Source organism: Anomaloglossus baeobatrachus, chromosome 3 (genome assembly GCF_048569485.1).
Source record: "Anomaloglossus baeobatrachus isolate aAnoBae1 chromosome 3, aAnoBae1.hap1, whole genome shotgun sequence".
NCBI lineage: Eukaryota > Metazoa > Chordata > Amphibia > Anura > Aromobatidae > Anomaloglossus > Anomaloglossus baeobatrachus.
In genome coordinates, this window is record NC_134355.1 from 633,731,246 (window position 1) to 633,748,603 (window position 17,358).

The window sequence follows — 17,358 nt, forward strand, 5'->3', positions numbered from 1 at the left end:
CCCACATAATTTTTTCAGCAAAAAACTTCTGCATACAGTCCTGGATGGAGTATGCTGAGCCTTGTAGTTCTGCAGCTGCTGTGTGTCTGTATGGAGAAGAGCAGACAGCAGCTGCAGAACTACAAGGCTCAGCATACTCCATCCAGGACTGTATGCAGAAGTTTTTTGCCCACCAAAAAAATGACGTGGGCTGCGCCATATTTTTGTATGCTAGCCAGGTACAGCATGCAGCTACGGGCTGCCTCCAACCCCCAGTTGCCTATTTGTACCCGGCTGGGAACCAAAAATATAGGGAAGCCCTTTTTTTTTAATTATTTCACTTATTTCATGAAATAATTAAAAAACAAATGAAGTGGGCTTCGCCCCATTTTTGTGTCCAGCCGGGTACAACTAGGCAGCTGGGGATTGGAATCCGCAGCACAGGTTAGCCCAAGGTTTCTGGGCGCCTCTGCTGCGAATTTCAGTCCGCAGCCGTCCCAGAAAATGGCGCTCTCATAGAAGCGCCATCATCTGGCGCAGTATCCAACTCTTCCAACAGCCCTAGAGCCGGGTGGCTTGTTGGGTAATCATGAGTTAATACTGGCTTTGTTTTACTAGCCAGTATTAAGCCAGAGATTCTTAATGTCAGGCACGTTTGACCCGGCCATTAAGAATCTCCAATAAACGGTTAAAAAAAAGACACCACACAGAGAAAAAATACTTTAATAGAAATAAATACACAGACACATTAGAGACTCCATCTTTATTACCCCCTGTCAGCCCAATAAATCCCCAATAAACCAGCGCTGATAAGAGGTTTTTAATAGAGGCTTAAATTATAAGCAGCAATTTCAGCGTTCCAAGTGCCTTTAAATGAATTTGAAGAAACTGCACTTCAGGATTGTAGTGAGGATTGTAGTGAGGATGAGGTGCACCAGCCCATCATGGACTGGGGCACCTCATCCTCACTACAATCCTCACTAGTGTAGTAGTAGTGACGATTGTAGTGAGGATGAGGTGCATCAGCCCATCATGGGCTGGGGCACCTCATCCTCACTACAATCCTCACTAGTGTAGTAGTAGTGACGATTGTAGTGAGGATGAGGTGCACCAGCCCATCATGGGCTGGGGCACCTCATCCTCACTACAATCCTCACTACAATCGGGAAGCAGCGTGCAGCCTTCACTCCGTGAGTGATCAGTGCTGCTAGCGGTAACAGCGGTAACGCTGACAGACGCGTTACCATAGCAACGGTGCTCCCGGAGACGCGGTTAGCGGTGACGTCACCGCTAACTGCGTTGCTATGGCAACGGTGATCTCCGTTAATGACCGGCTGTGTCAGCCGGTCCCTAACGGAACGGGGAGTCGACCGTGTGCTAGAGCATATCGCCGGTACACGGCGATACACAAATGTGCACCGTGTACCGGAGAGATGCACTTGCAGGTCCTACATGACGTGTCATAGTCATGTGACCAGTCTGTAGCCAATGAGATAATAGCCACGTGACTGGTCACATGGCTATTTTGACGTCACGATAGGTCCTGCTTCTCTGCTGGCAGTGCCGGTCACCGGGAGGATTCAGCGATCATCGGATGGAATAGCGGCAGGAGACAGAGTGCAGGAGGGATCGCGGGGACCGGTAAGTGTTATGGCAATGTTTATTAACTGTTTGTGTACATTTATCATGCATTTTTATGTGTTTGTGATTGCCTCCCATTATAGCCTATTGGTTCTAGTTCGGTTCGTCGAACGTTCGACGAACCGAACTCAAACGGGACCCCCGTTCGGCGAACCGACCTCGAGCCGAACCGCGACCGGTTCGCTCATCTCTAGTCATCTCCTCTGTCTTCTGGGCTATTGCTTTTTCTTACTTGTCCTGCTTCTGATGGTTCCTCTGGTATTTGTTTTCCTTTCTGATTTGCTTCTCTCCAGGTGTTTCTCATTTTCCTATTACTATTTTCCCTATCACAGTATGAGTCGGCTAATACATATTCACCCCTCACTGCATTTCCTTGCTGGCTTTATTTCTATGCGGACTTGTTCCTGGGAGTTCCAGCATTTCATCTTAAGGGTTTACCTGTGAAGTAAACAACAGTTGAGTGTTTGCTGTGAGTCAGTGATTTCTCCTTTCCAACTCCAAATATTTTTACCTGACTTAGTTCAATTTTTCTCATACTCGGTATCTGTTTGTTCCTGCACACCTTCCTCTCCCCTTGTAGGCAGTGTGTTACTGACTCGCCCACCCCAGGGCTATGGGACACCCAGTGCCGGGCCGGACTAGTCCGGGGGTCGTCAGTGGTGGCGGGGCCCGACTCCGTGGCCCTGGTGGGTGTCAGTTAAATATGGCTGGTGAATAAAGTTTATGGTTGTCGTGACGTCACCTGTGGTTTGCGGCTATTAAGCCGCCACTGCTGTATGGGGCCTCCGGGGCTGATGGAATGGCAGCTTGGATGGTCCTGCTCCCCACAGGTGGAGCGGTACCCCGGGGCAACAGTTGGTGCTCGTGAGAGTCTATGGTGTGATGTTGTGTGAATAATACGGTGCAGGGCCGACAGGCAGTGAAAGAAACAGGCACAAACAGTAGTCTCTTTACCTTCTCCTCTTTTACTTGGCAACAGTTTAGTCCAGGGAGACCGTCACAGGTGGTAAAGATGATCCGGCCGGCCTGGAAGTGCCTGGGGGTGATATCCTTGGCCAGTTGAGTATGAGGCCTACTCCCTAATCTTTCTTTTCTTCTACAGGACCCTGCACTCTGAATTTAGCAATGGCACTCTTGCTGCTGGGACCGGTGGTTCGTTCCTTTTTCTGTGTGGTAGGCTGCGCAGGCCCTCTCTGGTGCTTCTCTGCTGGAGTCCACACCGGGCTCTTGGGATGCAGCTGTACCTTCAGATTGCTTCTGGGCCAGGGGGCTTGCAGCTCTCCTGCCCTCCGGATTCGGCCACCAGGGAAGGATTTTATACCCTGGCAACCACAGACTCCGATGTCTGAGTCTCTTCTGTGCCTCTCTGCAAATCTTGCTTCACTGGGCCAAGCTCTTCCAGCTCCAGGCCCCAGTTCCACAAGACAGCACACTCTGCGTCTGCTTTCTCTGCTTTCTCTCTACAGACTCACTCTAACTCCTCCCTCAGGTCAGATTTAAGTAATGCTCCCTGGAACTCCAGGTTCAGAGCTCCCCCTGCTGGCCTGAGGGAGAAACTACGTTGGATGTTAAACTTACTGGCCAAAGATTCCCCCAATTACCTCCAGGCTCAGCATTAACCCTTTAGAGGGGCAATGCTGTTGTGGCGACCAGGTCCTGGGGCGCCACATTACGGCCTTCAAAAGCCAAGTGAAACCCCTCGATGGCCTATTAGGTATACATGTCTGAGGTGGTGTGGTTAGTTGTGCAGCTATGGTCTTTTTAGTCTGTACAGGAACTAGTTAGTTGTGGCCGCACCTTTCTCTTTCCATTGATCGTGTGTGTGAGGGATTTATGTTCATAACAGGCTACGAGGGAGCTGAAACCCCTACAATACATAGTGCCACAATTAAGGAATTCTGCAATAGGGATTTTTCTTCCATGCGGTCCTATTAGATCTGTACATTTGCAAACTTACATACATTACATTTTACCCTTATTTTGTGACAATTTTTCATGATCTTTCCTTTCCACATATATCTTGGGTGATAGTAAATTACCTAATGGCTATGCATCTGAAACCTTTATTAAGTATTTTCTCGAGTCTTTCATCTGCATATAATATGGGCAGTAATCAATATTTATGTTATTTTCTTATATTGTAGGCTGTATGGACTGCTAACAGTGACTGGTTCATGATGATTTTGTTTCCTTTTATTCTTACACTGTAATTTTATTTCACTGGAATATACTGTATATTAACCCTATGTAGCAGTATTTCAATGTCTTTATTTGTATAGTTTTTGTCCAGTAATTTCTGTCAAATTAATATTGTCTCTTTTGAAAGAGGGCTCGTCAGAGCAAAACATATTTGTTCTGACTAACCAAATGGAATTGCCTTAATAGTGTGAAAGGTTGACAAGTGGCCTCAAGGGTCAAGTTACCCCAGATCCTATATATACACTACAATGCACTGTGTTGCCTGTTTAGGGTCCTCTGAATTCTAACTCTAAAAATTGTATAATTTTACTTGGTTGATAACTTGTAAAACAATGATTTATATAATTATTGTTTATGTATTGTATTAAGTTTGGCTCAGCTGCCTCATCGCCTGAATAAACAAAAACAGGGAATCGAAGTAGCAACTATACTAAACCAAGAAGAACACAAATGAACTCCTTTGTGAAAAAAAATATAAATTTCCTCCACAAAGCTGATAAAAATTTGGACCTCGATTTATGGGCGACACAGTGGCTCAGTGGCTCAGTAGCACTGCAGTCTTGCACCGTGGGGGTCCTGGGTTCAAATCCCACCAAGGATAAAATCTGCAAGGAGTTTGTATGTTCTCGTGTTTGCATGGGTTTCCTCTGAGTACTCCAGTTTCCTTTCACACCCTAAAGACATACTGATAGGGACTTTACATTGGGAGCCCCAATGGGGACAGTGTTGCTGATGTCTCTTAAGCGGGCTTTACACGCTACGATATATCAAACGATATGTCGTCAGAGTCACGTTGTTAGTGACACACATCCGGCACTGTTTGACATATCGTAGCGTGTGACAGCTACGAGCATCTGTTAACGAGCAAAAATACTCACCTTATCATTGCTCATTGACACGTAGCTCATTTTCTAAAAATCGCACATCCTTCTACCCGCCGGTTGTTCATCATTCCCGAGGCAGCAGACATCGCTCCGTGTGACACCCCAGAAACGATGAACTGCAGCTTACCTTCGTCCCGCCGGCAATGCGGAAGGAAGGAGGTGGGCGGGATGTTTACGTCCCGCTCATCTCCGCCCCTCCGCTACTATTGGCTGGCTGCAGTGTGACGTCGCTGTGACGCCGAACGTCCCTCCCCCTTCAGGAAGAGGATGTTCGCCGCCCACAGCGAGGTCGTTCGGGAGGTAAGTATGTGTGATGGAGATTTACGACTTTGTGCGACACGGGCAACAAATTGCCCGTGCCGCACAAATGATGGTGGCGGGTGCGATCACACATGCGAATGCACGATAAATCGTCCCGGGTAAAGCAGCCTTTAAGCACTATGGAATTAATAGCACTATATGAGTGAAGAAATATTATGAATTTCTGTAAAAAAAATAATGTTGAACATAAAATATTTATTTTTTAACAAGAAATCTTTAACCATAAAAATACATTGCTTGACATTTCACAAGTCCATAACTCAGGACAGTGAGAGCCATAATTCTAGGGCTGGAGGATTGTGAATTAACAGGACTGATAACAGCAGCTTGTCAGGAGCTCAGAGGGGTTGGAGGGAGGCGAGCAACTAACTGTTGTATAGAAATCAATATGCTGTACAGAAGTGGCTGGGTTAGAGATTAACTCTTCACTGGAATGTTACTGCTGCACACACTTCTAGACCAGCTCCGTGGAAACAAGCTGTACACAATATAATATACCGTAAATGCTCTCAATTCAGAGGAATGAAAGCAGATAGAAAAAAGCAAGGTAATTGCAAACTTACTTATTTTCATGCTGTGTTAAATAATTTAATACCTTGAGAATACACCTTTAATGGACCAGTGATTCATAGAGAGGATCTTGTGATTCAAAGAATTCAGAACTTTAATTTTATAATACTTACCTTCATAACTAAAATTTTCATTTGTTTTTAATATTGCAAATAAAAGTCATTGGTTAATGTATAAACCACCTTTTTGGCATAAATTTTGACAACATGCTGCTGAAGGGTTAATTCTAAGGTAGAATGATAGCATCCAGAGCTTTGCAGAACATATTTCCATGTTACACATTGAACTGTCTACTCCAGTCTCTTCTGAGGTCTTCATTATATTTTCAGGAACCTTGAAAAGATTAATATAGACATAATAACAAATGACGCCTCCAACCTTCAGAGCTTGAATCAATTCCGCTTGCATTGTTCTACAATATATACTGTCACCATATAAATAATGTTCCCGCTGCCATGGTAAATCTGCCCAGCTTATCACCCTGAAAAATCAATCATTTTCAAGACATCCAAAATGTTACATATAGTTGCTGAAAAGTTAACGACCTTCTTATACTTGATGATTTTCTTCTCACTCAAATGGTTCCACTTAGCCAAAAATTCATGAAGTAGTTCTCCAGGAATAGGAAAAAAAAAGACAATGGAAATATCATTATAAATAAATTCCTAAATACTTCATATGCCTTTTTTGTGTACCGCCCCCACGTCACCAGCCGGGCTGCACGGATCTGTGACGCCCTGGCACAGCCAGGTTGTCACATAAAGAGTTAATCCTCCTTGGTAATATGATCTCACACCGGTGCAGCCAGACAAGCCACAGCCCCAGTGTAAGGGAAAAGCAGAGGAGAGGGGAGGGGCTGGAGCAGAGAGTGTGGAGAGGTCAGAGAGAACAGAGGTCTGGAGTTCAGCTCCCGGCTGGGAGTGAAGCGTTCTCCAAGAGGGCCGGGGCAGGCCGTGGTGAGGAAGGGGCCAGAACAGGTAGCCGGAGCTGGGCGGTGGCCCCTCGGTACCTGGGTACCCGGATCACTACAGGGGAGTAGATTCCCCGTCCCCGGCTGAGGAGAAAGTGGAAGAGAGAGGAGAGAAAGGCACTTGGCTGCAGGGAAAGAACAGGAGCTGCTGCACCGTGTGTGGGACACTAACACCCCGTACCAAAGGCTGCGGACACCGGCAATTCTTAGTTCACCAGTGACTCCGTGTGACTTTCTTGTGAGTACACCCGTGCCCTCGGGCACCGCACTGCAGCACTGCGCCCTGCTCCCTGCTTACCCCCATCACAGGGCCCCGGGACAACCAACCCCCCCCTACCCACGGAGGGGAGAAATAACATCTAGCCGCTCCATACCATCCCCGGGACCCCCACACTGAGCAGCGGTGGTGCAATCACCACAACCGTGGGTGGCGTCACGAACTATAACAATTCCCCTTACAAATCCCCTTTTACTGTGGAGCCTGGGATCACAGACCGGGTCACGCCATCGTGATACCCACAGAAGTGACTCTGTGGCCCGGATCTGAGTACCCCTGGTCCCCGGGCGAAACATTTGGCGTCACGAACAGGATCGAACCCATCCAGTTACCTGGAGGAAGTGCGCCTTATTCTGGACTGTCAGCGGTGATCCGCTGCAAAAATCTTGAAATCCGCCATTTTAGCCGCCATTTTAGGCGCCAAAAACAACAACTTGGCGCCTTCTTCTCCGAGCGGTGGGCGCGAAAAAGAGGCTCCGCCCCCTGAGAACGCGGGCGGAAGTGAAGCTCCGGAGGACCGGAAGCGAAAACAGAAACTTAAAAAGCTGCTGGAAGGACTGCTCCCGAGTACCAGGGGGGAGCAGAAAGAAGGAACCGCAGCTTATGTGACAAGGACTGTACAGGCAGGGACGCCAGGACTCTGCCAACATTTGGTTCCTGGAGAGGCCGCCGCAGCGATGCACCGACCCGTTACCCCTGTTACTGGTAGCGGAGCCCGCAGCGCCTGTTGGGGAGGACCCAGACCTGGGGTCCCCAGGCCTCACCTTTGTCACCACCATGCCACCGGCCCCGGCAGTCCGCCCGGCCGCGACGGAGATGACGACGGCTCCGGCAGTCCGCCCGGCCGCAACGGCAGCGAAGTACCGGTCCCGTTGACCAATTTGGGGCTGTTCCTGGACTGGGGTCAAGGGGTGCTGCCTGGGTTTTAGGGGCAGCACCAAGGCTAGGTTGTTTGGGTGGGTGACTAAAGGACCCGTTACGTTAACAGTATTAAAAGTGTTATTTGTTGTTGCAACGTTTAAGCAATGTGCATCCCGCTGTGGGAAGATTGAAGATGTTTACAATGTTTTATTCTTTTCCAGTTTAATAAAATGTCGGTGCCTAGCCGGCCCGAGGACGGGCCGTGTTTTACCAGGGGGGTGTGTGACGCCCTGGCACAGCCAGGTTGTCACATAAAGAGTTAATCCTCCTTGGTAATATGATCTCACACCGGTGCAGCCAGACAAGCACAGCCCCAGTGTAAGGGAAAAGCAGAGGAGAGGGGAGGGGCTGGAGCAGAGAGTGTGGAGAGGTCAGAGAGAACAGAGGTCTGGAGTTCAGCTCCCGGCTGGGAGTGAAGCGTTCTCCAAGAGGGCCGGGGCAGGCCGTGGTGAGGAAGGGGCCAGAACAGGTAGCCGGAGCTGGGCGGTGGCCCCTCGGTACCTGGGTACCCGGATCACTACAGGGGAGTAGATTCCCCGTCCCCGGCTGAGGAGAAAGTGGAAGAGAGAGGAGAGAAAGGCACTTGGCTGCAGGGAAAGAACAGGAGCTGCTGCACCGTGTGTGGGACACTAACACCCCGTACCAAAGGCTGCGGACACCGGCAATTCTTAGTTCACCAGTGACTCCGTGTGACTTTCTTGTGAGTACACCCGTGCCCTCGGGCACCGCACTGCAGCACTGCGCCCTGCTCCCTGCTTACCCCCATCACAGGGCCCCGGGACAACCAACCCCCCCCTACCCACGGAGGGGAGAAATAACATCTAGCCGCTCCATACCATCCCCGGTACCCCCACACTGAGCAGCGGTGGTGCAATCACCACAACCGTGGGTGGCGTCACGAACTATAACAATTCCCCTTACAAATCCCCTTTTACTGTGGAGCCTGGGATCACAGACCGGGTCACGCCATCGTGATACCCACAGAAGTGACTCTGTGGCCCGGATCTGAGTACCCCTGGTCCCCGGGCGAAACAGATCCGCATCCGCCCCCCCCGGGGGGGGCATACGGCCTCTCAAATAAAGGGGGTATTTACAGGGGATAGTGTCTAAAGTTCGTGACGCCACTCGTGGTGTGTGGTAAGGTGGTGTACCACCACTGCAGCTGGGAGTACCCGTTGGCGATGGAGTGGGCAGCTGGGTGTTTGGCTCCTCCATGGGTAGGGGGGATGCCCCAGGGCTCAGTGATGGTAAGGGAGTGCCGTTAAATGCAAGAGGTTAGAAGGCAAGGAGCAGGGAACTCAGAGTTGGTAGTTGTGGTGCTGGATGAGTCTGGTGCTGCTTTGGAAGGACAGTAAACACACAGATTGTAATTAAACCAAAAGTCCTGGAGTACCGCTGCCGCTGAGGAAGGGAGCCCGTCCAGGTGACCATTCCCAATGATATTGCTTGGTGTGTTCCAGTCTAGTCTGACCTTCCGGGAGCTTCTACTACTCAGCCCCTCACACTCTGAGGGCTGCTCTCTCACGCGGTTCTGGGAGCTCCAACTCCCCAGCCTGCTCTCCCCCTGAGAGCTACTTGAGAGCTACTACTTTCCTTGCTCCTCTGCCGATGACTGCCCAGTCACATTACCACAAGTCTGCCTGACACTAAGTTGGGCGGCCCTTTCCCCACTGGACCTACCCACTGGTGTGTGTGTGACTGTGATTTGCATGCTGGTGGTAGCAATACCATTGGGTGCCACCTGGAACCAAGGAGGAGATGGATACTGCATGGAAGGGAAAATTGTGCAATACCCTGTGACGACCTGATAGTTCAGGGGTTTCACAAATGTATTCATCACTATTCACAGAATAGTGCAGTATTCGAGCTATTCATTATATTGCGAGTAATGGTGTATTCTCCTCGCTATATTTGGATGCCCCACCCAGCTGTTTTGTTGGCGCCTGATTTGCAGCCACTAAACATGCTGGGCTTCTTAACCAATCACAGTAATGCAGACGCCATCTTGGTTGTGGCATTACTGTGATTGGCTGGCCGCGCAGCCTCATAGGGCCTATAAAAGCCTTTCGCCGCCATTTTGCGCACATTGCATCTGGAGCCAGCATTGTATAAGTATAGGGATAGAGAACAACTGTCACATTAATACGTTGCTAGTGGCCTTTGCAAATACAAAGCAGGACTCTACCATTTTGTGCTACCTGGTACAAAGTACTCACTTGTACTTTCTCCACAATATTTTTGGGGTCAAAGTTTGCTTGGCTTGGGCTATCAACATCTGTAAATATGTCAGCAAAACCCTAAATTACAAAAAAGACAGTTGTTAAGGGCCAGGACTTGGGTATGGTGTTGTCAGTGGTGGGCAACAAGGCACTGAGTCTGTGTCCGGTCACAAGAAGCTTGATGCATCCACTATGTTCCTTGCCAAATTTCCCGGTCTGGAACATAAATGTGTGTGAAAGCCAGAAGAAGGAGAGCAGATTCTGGCTTAGATGGCAGACAAGGCCTCTTCGAGTTTTTCAAGCAGCAACCAATCTTCCACATCCACACAGTCTACTGTGGATAGACAGAAGGCTGGCCCATCCAATCCTCAACCTGGACCTCCTTCCTCCTCCCTTCATCAGTCACAGGAGACATATGAGCCCAAGCTTGGCCACTCTGAGGATCTGTTTTGGACATATACTTTGGTTGACTCTGGCCTTTTTGTCATTCAGCATTCAAGAGGTGCGTGAGGAGATGGCATGCGTTGATGCGCAAGTATTTGACGACCTACGGCCAGAAGAAAGTCAATCTGAGAAACATGATTTACTGTCCCCACAGGTGAAGGCTGATGACGATGAGACACAGTTGCCATCAGACCAGTTTACAATTTCAAGTGGAAATGAAGATGGGATGCAAGATGACGTGGTTCATAATGAGTCCACTGATCTGACCTGGACCATTGTCATGCATAGCAAGCACAGCAATACAAAGGAAGATGGATATGTAGCACCAACACAGGCATCAAGGGGTTGTGTTTTGCCTACCGTGAGAACTGAGTCAATTGTTCCCAAGAGCACCCACACTGTGGCCCAAATCAAGGCAAGGGAGTGGTCAGCCGCTGTCTGAAGTTTTTTCTGTAAGTCCATCAGAGAAAAACATTGTAATCTGTAGCATCTGCTATACCAAGTTGAGCAGAAGACAGGGCAAAGGCAACTTGAACACCACCAGAACCATGCGGAAACACAACGCAGCCAAGCACACCAGTAGGTGGACAGAACACCAGGGTACCAAATTTGTGTCTGGGTGTGAAACCACTACCATGTCGCCTGTGCTACATCCTTCACAATCTGCTGTCAAGGAAGCAGGCGTTCATACATCGTGCCGACAAGTTACAATTGCACAGAAACAGCAAACATCAACCACATCCACTTCCTTATCCCAGGCAAGCATCCAGTTGTCCGTGCCTGAGATTTTGGATAGGCATAAATAACCAGTCATGCACCCACAGGAACAAAACCTAAACTCGCATATTGCCAAATTGCTAGCCATGAAGATGTTGCCGTTTAGGTTTGTGGGAACACAGTGTTTCTGTGATCTCTTGGCTGTGACTGTCCAACAATACAGTGTTCCCAGCTGCCACTATTTCGCCCTTTGTGCTGTCCCCACTTTACACAAGCTCGTGATAAACAATCTCAACCGTGCTCTGACCAACGCTGTAACCTCGAAGGTCCACCTAACAATAGACACGTGGACAAATTGTTGTGGACAGGGACGATACATATCTATCACGGCACACTGGCTGAACCTGGTGGAGGCTGGAACAAAGTCACAAACTGTAACATCACGCATCCTACCCTTGCCAAGAATAGCGGGCCCAACTTCTACCAGCATTTTCTGCCTCATCATATGCCACTTCCTGACTCCCCTCCTCCTCCTCCTGCTCCTCATCCTCTGCTGAATTACCCTTCCCATCACTGCCAAGCTGGGAGTGCATCGGAAAAGCGGCAACATAAACTGCTGAAGTTGATCTGTTTAGGTCACAAACCACGCACTGCAGTAGAGCTGTGCCAAGTTATAAATGAGCAGACCGATCAGTGGCTCTCCCCGCTGCACCTCCAACCGGCCTGGTCATTTGCGACAATGGGCGTAACCTGGTGGTGGCTTTAAAGGTTGGTAAGCTTGTACACGTGCCATGCATGGCTCACGTGCTGAACCTAGTTGTTCAGAAATTTATGAAAACTTACCCTGACTTGCCGTACCTACTTGAGAAGGTGCGCCATATTAGTGCCTATTTCCGCCATTCCTCTACTGCTTTTGTTGGTCTTACAGCGCTGCAAAAGCACTTTAATTTGCCAAGTCACCGACTTATGTGCGACCTGCCCACATTGTGGAACTCTACATTCTATATGTTGTCAAGGATTACTGAGCAGTAGAGGGCAGTAGCTTAGTACCAGCTTCAACATGCCCGTCAGACTGAGAGTCAGCCACCACACATAACAACTGTTGAGTGGATGTAGAACACTGACATTTGTGAGGTTCTTGAGAACTTTGAGTACTGCACCAAGCTCATGAGCGGTGATCAGGCCAGTATCAGCTTAACTATATCGTTGCTGTGTCTGTTGAAACAATCACTGCATAATCTCAAAAAAGGAAGCTTTGAGTGCCCAGCATGTGGCTATGGAGCCAGATATTTCAATGGGTGATATTACCTAGCCCAGCCAATATTCTGAGGATACAATGGGTGATGATGAGGAGTATAAGGAGGATGAGGAGGAAGAAGATTTGTTTTTTTGTGCTACCCAGGGGACTACCAATGCTACACATGGGACGCTTAACCCCAGCTTTATGTCTGTCCAGCATTGATGGGCTGGAGAGGAGGAGGTGGAGGAGGAGGAGGCTAGGCAGCATGAGGAGAGAGTGGGTATTGTTCCTCCTGGTGGGGACACAGAATCTTTGACTGTTTGCAGCTTGGCTCACATGGCACAGTTGATGTGTGTCTGTGGCAAGGCCCTTGCATGATACACATTTTATCAAACAACTTCTACTGGTTGGTCACCTTACCGGATCCACGGTACAAGGAGAAATTTCCTTCTCTCCTTTTGGAGTCACCAAATGGTTGCACAATGGAATTCTTTAAGAGGGTCATTGTAGATCAGTTGAAGAAAACATCACCCTCAGACAACGCTGGCGGCAGAGTTACTGGCTCATTTCAACACCAAGGATTAATGAGGAGTGACACCAGCACCAGGTCCAACAGAGATGGGCGGAAGATGTGCACAAACTGGGCCATTTTCAATAAACCAGGACATCAACAAGTGCCTGTAACAATGCCAAGGAGGGAGAAGTTGCACAACATGGTCAAGGGGTACTTAAGTAGCCATACCTGCATCCTTTCTGACTCTTCAGTTCCCTCTTAATTACTGTGTGTCCAAGCTGAACACTTGGCCCGACCTCTCCTTATAGCCTTGGAGGCGCTGACCTGTTCGGCTGCTAGTGTAATGTCAGAGCGTGTTTTCAGTTCTGCTGGCAATCATCACTGACAGGTGCGGCTCACACCTCTCCACAGAAAATGCAGACAGACTTAGGCTAGGTTCGCACACTGCGTCTTTTTGACGCTGCGTTTTTGTGCGTTTTTGGCCGCTAAAAACGCACAAAAACGCACCTGCGTCGAAAAAACGCATAAAAAACGCATGCGCTTTTGCCGCGATTTGGTGCGTTTTTGGCTGCGTTTTGCTGCGTTTTTGATCTCTGCGTTTTGCTGCGTTTTTCCAATGCACTGCATGGGGGGAAAACGCAGAAAAACGCAGGAAAGAACTGACATGTCCATTTTTTTTTTTAACTCAAAAACGCAGGTAAAAAAAACAGATGTGTGCGGACAGCAAAAATGAAAACTCATAGACTTTGCTGAGGAAGCAAAGTCCTGCAGTTTTGAGGCCAAAAACGCACCCGAAAAACGCGCAAAAACGCCGTGAAAAACGCACTGTGCGCACATAGCCTAACTCTGATTAAATTCAACAAGGACTGGATTTCTCTACAGTTTGCAATCCCTCCAGATGAGAGCAAGCCAAACTAAATTCCCCCAAAATGTTCATTTTGACTAGTGCTGTTAACGTCCACCCCTTCCCATATAAAACCGTTTCTTTCCTGCGTCAACCATGACTCAGCCCATGGGGCTAATTTTTGTAAACACTATGCACATTGGGCAGTGATGGACAAATCAGGACAGTACACCTACTCCAGCCTAACTGCTATTTGTCATTGGAGGACCTTGTGATGGTGACTCCCTGCGTCAACCATGACTCAGACCATAGGGCTAAATTTTTTAAACAATGCACATCCGTGTGACAACCGCATCTGTTCCGTTCTATATATGGTCCGTTTTACATCCGTGTGCCTTCCGGAAGCAGGGGTACATGCAGTCAAAAGCTAGAAAGATAGATAGCTGGATAGATAGATAGATAGCTACCACCAGAGCTTATTATAAACCAAGGGCTACATTAGCACTGTAAGACATGTAATGACTGACAGTCTGCTCTCCTGGTTTACAGCAGAAAGTGTATACATTTTTCAAATAAAACTAAGTTGCAATGTTGGTTGAATAATTTTAATTGCAACTGTAGCATGTCTGTGATGTACATCCTCAAGTTAAGACCAGGCAGACCCCATAACTCCTTTAGCCAAATACAATAGCATAGCATACAGCTGTATACATCTAGTATGCTTGGCAGGAAACTTCAAGCATGAGGCACTGTGAAAAATCTATGTTGTATCTTTACAATGTGGTTCCAGTTACGAGGGTGATTGAAATGACTGTGTAACAGTAGTAAGGCTTTCCCCTGTAAAGCAATAGTTTTTACAGAATTCCATACTGCTTTACAATGTGGCCAAAATATGACACTGTTTTACTCTATGTTACCACTGTATGACTATTGTTTGAAAGTTAACAGATTGGTCCGCTCACAATTTAAGCCCGCTTTACACGCTACAATATATCTTACGATGTGTCGGCGGGGTCACGTCGTAAGTGACGCACATCCGGCATCGTAAGGTACATTGCAGTGTGTGACAGATACGTGCGATTGTGATTGAACGTTAAAACGTTCATCGCACGCACGTCGTTGAATCCTGACGAATTGCACGTCGGGTTGTTCAATGTTCCTGAGGCAGCACAAATCGCAGTGTGTGACACCCCGGGAACATTGAACAGATCTTACCTGCCTCCCGCGGCTCCAGCCGGCAATGCGGAAGGAAGAAGGTGTTTACGTCCCGCTCATCTCCACCCCTCCGCTTCTATTGGCCGACTGCCGCGTGACGTCGATGTGATGCCGAACGTCCCTCCCACTCCAGAAAGTGGACGTTCGCCGCCCACATCGAGGTCGTATGGACGGGTAAGTATGTTTGATGGGGGTTAATCGTTTGTGCGGCACGTTCAACAAATTGAACGTGCCGCACATACGATGGTGGCGTTGCAAATCGCATACGATATCGTATACCAAATTGCAACGTGTAAAGCTGGCTTTAGATGTACTGTAAGGATATATTGGTACAATATGGCTCTGTATAGACAAAACAATGGTTCGGACAGCACATTTACTCGGTCATACAAATCCTGTATTCTGATGCAAAAGGCCAAACAATCCAGATGCCGCTTTCAGATAAAAAAAAATTATAAAAATAGAAAAACTCCAGCATCATCACCCCCAAAAGTGCATAAAGATGATTTTTTTTTCTATCTTTTTCATGGTCCCTATATGGACATACTGCATGTGTTGAACCATTTATTGCTTTCTCTTCCCTCCTAGTGACAGTCTATAACCATACTAGGTTAAAACTTTTTTTATTTATATATATATTTATATATATATATAAAGCTGAGTGGAGGATACCGGGCACCGCTGATCCCTGTATGGCTAGTATAGTTGTGCTTCCGTGCTGATGGAGACCTGGGTGCGTGTCCCAGAGTGAAGGCAATGCAAAATCCACAATGTAGAGATGAATGGGTCGCACTCCAATAGTCAAATAAAGAAATTCGTTTTATTCCACGGTCACATCAAGGGTACAGGTAGTGAGGGAGGATGAGGGTGTGCCACGTCGGACGACGGCGGCCGTTTCGCAAGTAGTCTTGCTTCTACGGGTCCAGTGCATGCAAAGGTGCTGCATCCGCCCTTAAATAACAGGTGATGCGGGTGCGGCATCCTTGCGTGAACAAAGTGCAATTTTAAAAACACATACCAGCTGCACATATATCAAATTTACATAGAAATTCGTTATCTATATTTTAAATTCCAAAATAGGTTATAAACAATTGTTACATACATGGGTATATTAGAGTAAAAAGTGAACAGATTTAGTGCTCACTATGATCTGTCAAAAGACATCCCAAAAAGCATAAAGAACAGGCTTATGAAAAGAGAAACCAGCATTATAGGAACACTGACAAGTCATTTTTGTCGTTCAGGCCTTGGGGACCGAGGGCATTTAAGTCCATAATCAATTTCGATTCTTTTCTGAGTAGAGAACGATGCATGACCATTGAGGAAGGATTCTCCAGTCGTGCTGTATGTGTGTTACCCACCAATACCATCTATAAATAATACACGAACTGCATGTGACTTGGTTTAAAATTGGCCACAGCAGCCTTTATTACCTATTATTTACATACTAACACAAGGGGGCGCCGTCCAACGGGCGACCCCAACAAATAACAATAGGTAACACAGTAACCAATACAGTAAATATACAACCCTGAGTAGGCCCAGTCCAGGAACCACTTCTCACCCCAGTATCCCTGGCCGCAACACACCGACCCAGAGATGAGGTATTAATCACCTACGGATTAACCCCCCAACTTTGCAGAACCCCGTGCCTGCAACATCCCAGAACCTGGAGCCACCATACCAAGATGGTGTCTCTCTGTCCAGTTACCATTGCCTTCAACCGCCTCTGGACCAGACCTACCCCCCGCTGCTGTGACAAAGAAACAACCCAGACCAAATTCCCCTCGGCATTATACACAAGGGAGGGTGGGCGGGGATCGTTCCATATCCGGAAGTCAAGAGAGAGGGGGTAAGTCAAAGTCCTTTACTTACACCCCTCAACTGTCCCACCTCTTCCTCCAGGGAACTCCTCCTACCCACCAATCTCTTTACTCTGCCTTATAAACAAACCATTCCTGTTTCCATTAACCCCATCACTCCTTCCCTTCCCTCTAGTCATGTCGCCCCTCCACCCTATGGGTTCCATGGCTTTCTTATCGCCTCCTGTGGGACATGGGTTAATTTTTATTACGCCTGCAAATTTTAAAAGGCGTGGGTTACCACCATGACAATCCTGCATATGGGCAATTAAACGTGGAGAACCTATCCCAGAGTTTATGGACTTGAAATGTTCCCTAAATCGAACATATAAAGGCCGAATTGTTTTACCTATATAATATCTTTTTTTTTTTTTTGTATGATGCAATTAAATCAAGCGTCAAAAAACATTGGCATTTAATTAATAAAGATAAGGAACTTAGTGAAATGGCAAACGAGGGCCCTTTAATTTCATATAGGAGATGCAAAAATATAGGAGATATGCTTGTTAATAATCGCGTTATTACCCCAAAACTAGGTACG

At 47.7% G+C, this 17,358-nt stretch overlaps 1 pseudogene; it reads left to right on the top strand.

Annotated features, from left to right (window-relative positions):
- LOC142297341 (uncharacterized) overlaps positions 1–10,867 on the top strand; it is a 34,558-nt pseudogene extending 23,691 nt beyond the window's left edge.
- The last annotated feature ends 6,491 nt before the right edge of the window (positions 10,868–17,358 follow it).